This window comes from Perognathus longimembris, chromosome 1 (genome assembly GCF_023159225.1).
Source record: "Perognathus longimembris pacificus isolate PPM17 chromosome 1, ASM2315922v1, whole genome shotgun sequence".
Lineage (NCBI taxonomy): Eukaryota > Metazoa > Chordata > Mammalia > Rodentia > Heteromyidae > Perognathus > Perognathus longimembris.
The window spans coordinates 154,889,053-154,895,052 of NC_063161.1; the positions used below are offsets into that span (position 1 = coordinate 154,889,053).

At 39.6% G+C, this 6,000-nt stretch overlaps 1 protein-coding gene and 1 long non-coding RNA gene across 4 annotated transcripts in view; both read left to right on the forward strand.

Moving 5' to 3' along the window:
• Pbx3 (PBX homeobox 3) overlaps positions 1 to 6,000 on the forward strand; it is a 223,929-nt gene that overhangs the window by 205,866 nt on the left and 12,063 nt on the right. The window lies entirely within an intron of this gene.
• Positions 480 to 6,000, forward strand: part of LOC125349090 — an 8,346-nt gene continuing 2,825 nt past the window's right edge. Inside the window, exon 1 of the long non-coding RNA XR_007210452.1 lies at positions 480 to 1,154. This is a non-coding gene — a long non-coding RNA (uncharacterized LOC125349090). The remainder of the gene's footprint in view (positions 1,155 to 6,000) is intronic.

Here is a 6,000-nt window from a genome sequence, read left to right on the forward strand (position 1 = left end):
AAAAGTAGAACTCAACAAAACCAAAAACTTATTCTCTAATCTTCCTTACATCTTAGAATGTTAATTCTATCCTTAAAGACAATTAACAAGGTCTTACACTTAGTTTTTCAAAATATTTCTTTATATACTTGATCTTCTCAAATATTTATAATGAGCCATACTATTATACTATATTTCTTTATGTACTTGGTCTTTTCAAATATAGCCATACTATATTATGGGTTTGTTGTTTTTTTTTTTGGCCAGTCCTGGGCCTTGGACTCAGGGCCTGAGCACTGTCCCTGGCTTCTTCCCGCTCAAGGCTAGCACTCTGCCACTTGAGCCACAGCGCCACTTCTGGCCATTTTCTGTATATGTGGTGCTGGGGAATCGAACCTAGGGCCTCGTGTATCCGAGGCAGGCACTCTTGCCACTAGGCTATATCCCCAGCCCCATATTATGTTTTTTAATTATATGTACTACTATAAAAATATTTAGCTTATCTAGGAATAAGCCCAGTGGAGAGAGTGGAATAGATCAGCATGTGTTCTGGGATCAACACCTTGGCTCAAGTATTTGTTCCATCATTTACTGGGTACATGTCTTTGAGCAGTCGTCTCAATTCTTTATTCCTCAGTTTTCCCATCTACAAAATAGGGAAAATAATAAAACCACATACTGATTATTAGGAGGATCTAATGAGCTGTATATGGAGTGCATAGAATAGAGCTTGGAACTTAAGCTCTCTGAAACATGTACTACTCGAAGGTGACAGAATGAGAGTAAGACTAGATTTGAGAGGTTGAAGGTAATAGAAAGAAGGACTCCCTTGGGGGAAGCATAGCCCCTGCTCATTAAATGTGAGTCAAATGAATGGTGGCCAGAGATGAGTCAGAACGTAGAATCATTGGCAAACCCAACCAGATTGGTGATTTGCACTAGCAAAGCTCAGAGCCCCTAAAGTGAAAGTAGGTGAAAAGACTAATTGGTTTCCTACTGGGTCCCTTGGCAGGTGACTGATAGAGGAGAGAGGTTCCAGAGTAGTTTTTTTCTTTTTTTCCCCCCTCTGTTGTATTAAAAGTTATATAATTAAACCATTACCTTGTAGGTGCACCAAAATTCAGTTTTGTTACTTGTGGCCCATATAGGCAGTGTTACATTTTTTGTTTTGTTTTGTCTTGTTTTTCCATGTCACTCCAGAGGAGCATGCATTCTGTGTAGGAAGGTACAGAAATATCACTCAGATACTGCTCTACCACTAGAGAGCAGTAGTGTGATCTTGGCAAATTTCCTTTTTTAAATTTTATTTATAAAATACGAATATGGACAATTTCTATAGGGAGTTCAGTGGTTGTTGAGATTATATTTGTAGAATGCCTGACTCAGTGTGGCATATCACAAATGTTCAACAAATGCTAGTTTATTATCCATTCAACTACATTTTCTTGCTAGGTATACTGGAGAGGGGTGGGTAGAGATTCTGACTCCAGCAAAGCACAGTGCTAGATTTCCCAAGGTCCATGGAGGTAAGAAACAGGGAGAGGAGCAATGCATGTGTTCTGAGAAACCTACCCTTGGTATATTCTTTACTCGCAAATGAGTTGACTCATTTTTTTGAGAAGGGCTTACATATATTTGAAGGGTATCCCTTTGACAGTGAGTATTTCCAATTTTAAATGAAGTAAACGAGAGGCCAAGTGTGTGGCTCAGTGGTAGAGCTCCTACATAGCATGAGTGATGCCCTGGGTTGATCTCCAGCACACTAAGACATAATAAGTCAAAGAGACTTACTGGATTTTTTTTTTAGGAAAAAGGAAAGTGCTATGTGTCTTTGGTAGTGTTTGAATAATGAAGGATTTCTCATCAATGAAAGACTCGGCTATAGGACTTCTTTTTATACATAGACCTCTGAATAAATTTGGCTGTTTTTATTTACAAACATTAGAGTTACACAAAACTTTTCAGAACAAAAATGTGGCCTGCTCATACTTCGAGTGCTATTGAGTTTGGATTCAGGATGCTGGTGTGTCGTCTGGCAATGCCCCATCTTTCAGTCTTCAGTGGGAGACTTGGGTGCACAGCGGTGATGTCAGTGTTGTGAAATCTGCCCAAGAAGCTGAAGGAAAACTTGTGAGTTGTATACCTAACCTAGTTTTGCTTTTATAAAGGAGAGAAATAATCTTGCAGGCAAAAGAAATCTTTAGCTGGCAATGGCATCTGTGGTCATTTAGAAGCAGCCCTCGGCACGTGTTCTAGGGAGATGAGTGGTGTCATCTGTTCTGTGTGTGCTGTGGCCGCGAGGCTGACGTTTTATATACTCGCGCAGATGAGCCTCTTCGTGAATGTCATGAGCAGTTATCAGTCCATCACGCACCGAGTAGAAAGGGCAAAGCCAAACTGTAAGGATGTCAGCACATTATGGCAATAAAATTTTTCACAGCCTCAAATAAAAAAAATACTGTACTTGACAAGTGAATTGGTTTTAAATTATTCGAATACTACCAAATGGAATTTTGAGTTCTTCAGTTCTCCCATTAGATGTAGACTGTGCCCCAAAAGTTGGTTTTCAATAAGTTATTGTAAATTTGGAGCTTATTTTCTTTAAAAAAAAAAAAGTAGTTTGGTTTCTTGAGTTTGCTCACATTTTAGACATAAGCTGAAGGATTTGGCACTGAAAAATTTAATGTTCAAAGCAGTGCCATGAGAGTAGGCACCATGGCCCAGGAAAGGAGAGTTGGAATGTCAGGACTTGTCTAGGGTTGTGTGGGAGCTTGAAGAGCTGGGATTTGTACACAGGCCCATTTATCTATCCTTGGGTCTTGGAGAATGTTCCACACATCTTGTGGTTGCCCATCCTTGCTGCCCTCAACAGTAATTCTACTGAACCTTAGGGGCTGAGTAGAGTGAGGGTAGTAGCATTTAGGGTAACTTTGAACAGATGTGGCTTCCATGCCACATTTAAAATTGGCCGACATGAGTCTGGGTGCCAGTGGCTCATGCCTGTAACCCTACCTACTCAGGAAACGCGATATGAGAATTGCAGAAAATCTGTGAGACTCTTATCTCCAATTAGTTAGCAAAAAGCCAAAAGTGGAGCTGTGGCTCAAATGGTAGAGCACTAGCCCTGAGCAAAAGAGCTCAGGGACCGTGCCTAGGGCTTGAACTCAGGACCAGCACATGCACAAAAAAATCGGTCCACGTGATGAGGATGGAAGCACATTTATTAGGAAGAAACTATTTGATAGAGATATAACTAGTTATCATGTAGATATCTGCCACGTTCCATTTTATACGACTTAGCATTTCAGCATTTTATAATCTGTTACATTTAATTAGGCACAGTACATAAAGTATGCATCACAAGTAAACATGGGAAAACACAATGGCAAATTTTTCTAAGATTTGTGCCTCATAAATTTTCAGTTTGCTAATTTCGATAATGATGTTTTCATGTCAGCTGTTTCCTCTCCAAACAAGTGCAGTCTCTCTCCCTGATGGAGGAAGCAGCACTGAGGATGTATAGGAAGGTCTACCTTTCTGCCTTTTGAAGATTAAATCTTTGAGTAATCATTTTCTGTTATTTAGTGTCACTATTAACATGATAAATGAATGGGATAGAAATGTATGATACAATTAACTAATTAATAAATTGGTTTTTGTTGATAGCAGAGGCATTGTGGATGGTTTAGCTCTTAATTTTGAACATGGAATTTTTCTTAAATGCAAAGCCATTTGGAAATTTTTTAATGGTTTGAAGTTTATAGAATGTGTAAACTTTAATTATTTTTGTAAGTCTCAGAATTGCTAACCACTTGAGCCACAGCTTCACTTCTGGCTTTTTTAGTAGTTTATTGAAGATAAGTATTTCACAGACTTTCTTGCCCAGGCTGGCTTCAAACCACGAAACTGAGATCTCAGCCTCCTGAGTAGCTAGGGTTACAGGCATGAGCAACCAGCACCTAGCTATCTCTCATGTTCTATGAAAAGAAAATATATCATTTACAATATAGTCTACTATGAATAGTTCCAATATGCCAATAAGTAGTACTCTTTAACATGATGTTTTTGTTTTGTTTTTTCTCTTGCTGGTCCTGGGGCTTGAATTCTAGGCCTGGGTGCTGTTCCTGAGCTTGTTTTGCTCAATGCTAGCATTCTACCACGTGAGCCACTGGAGCCAGGCTCTTTAGCATGATCTTTAAGCGATGAGTGTATCCTATTATTACAGATGCCATAAATTTTATCTTAAAAAACCCAACAACCCCAAATATCCCTAAGGAATTCCCTAGTAAGTTCTTAGTGACGATCCTGGCAAAGGTTACATATATATTTGCTGGGGTACTCTGCTAAATAACAAGTAAATTATGTCCCCTTTGACTTATTTCTTTCATCAGAATGTTTTTGATGTCCTAGAGTTGTCTGCTTTTTTCTGTTTATCTGCATGAGGTCATTGGTCACATGGAAGTGGTTGTCCCAGTGAGCTCTGATCTTACAGCTGAAGATGGTCTTCCCAAGGCACAAGGTTCGTCCAAGGGCTTTTCCCCCCTCTGCTGAGTCAGACAGACCCCATAGGGCAGTAGTCTCCCAAGGACGATGCAGGTGAAGATTCTCCTGAGGGCCTTGGCTTTCCATGTGTGTATATTCCTTCTTGAATCTTCTGATCTGTAGTCAGATGCGTTATCCATTGCGCCACTGGCCCATGCTGTATATTCCTTCTTAAAACTCATTTCTCAGGAGATCACAGTGCAGCAAGCATTGTGTCCCTTGTCTTTTTCCTCCTCCCCCCTGACACCTGCCTCTTGCACATTTTGTGAATGAAGGCATATTTCCACTCGAGTCCCTCAAATTCAGTGCCCCAAATATGAGACCCTCTTGGGTTTTTATTTATCAAAACCACTCTGTATTTTGGGCCAATTTTAGACTAACTGTAATATGATAGCTTCATCCAGAAGGAATATTGAACACATATACAGCCTTATAATTACAGGAGATAAGAGCTACTTTAAAATTTCAATTTCTATATATTTTTAAAACATAAAAGTATATTAGGGTAATATGAAATAGAAATAAAATGGAAACATTTTAAGAACAAAAAAGAACATCAAATTCTAGACTTAAAAAGCGTGAGTTTATATATTTTTAAATGACCAATATAGAATTGCTGGATGAGGTAACAGTACAGGATGAGGTAACAAACAGTACAAGAAATGTATCCAATGCCTAACGTATGAAACTGTAACCTCTCTGTACATCAGTTTGATAATCAAAATTTGAAAAAAAATAAATAAAATGTCGTTTATCAAAATAAAAAAAGAATTGCTGTGTTATTTTTGCTTGTTTATGAAGAATAATTAGTTTTATTTTGAAATGTCAACATTTATGGCATATTGGATAGCATTGTTTACAACTCCTAAGACTTAAAAAAATTTAGATTCCAACTTTTAAAATGTACAAAGGAAAAATGGGGGGCACATAATTCTTGAAAATTACTTGGAGGAAGTAGAGCTGTGGCTCAAAGTGGTAGAGTGCTAGCTTTGAGCAAAAGAGCCCAGGGACAACATCCAGGCCTCATGTTCAAGCCCCATGATCGGGAATAAAAAAAAAATTACTTGGAGGATTCTAGTAAAAAGCAAACAGAAACAGCACTCCCTTTCACCCACCACCACCACCACCCACCGCCCCCCAGCATTGGATAGGCACTTGGTCCCAACAGGCTCACCAGAATGCATTCCTCCCAGTCCTCTAGGACTCTCAGGTTCAATTCCAGCTGTCCTCTCCAACAACAGTCACATAATGAGCCCAGGGGCAGACGAAGCTAGGAAGTGCTAAGTACCTGACCAGCTTCTAAGCAGGTTTTCCCTTGCTCTCTGGCTCTCCCTTTCTTCTGCATTATAGCTTGCTGACCTTGAGCTCTCATCCCAGGTGCCAAGGCCTTCTTCTCTCTCACTGCTCCTCCATCACCAGTACTCTGGTCCTCCCTTGGGGGTCACTTCCTCCAGATCACTACTTAATGCTCCCTGCCTC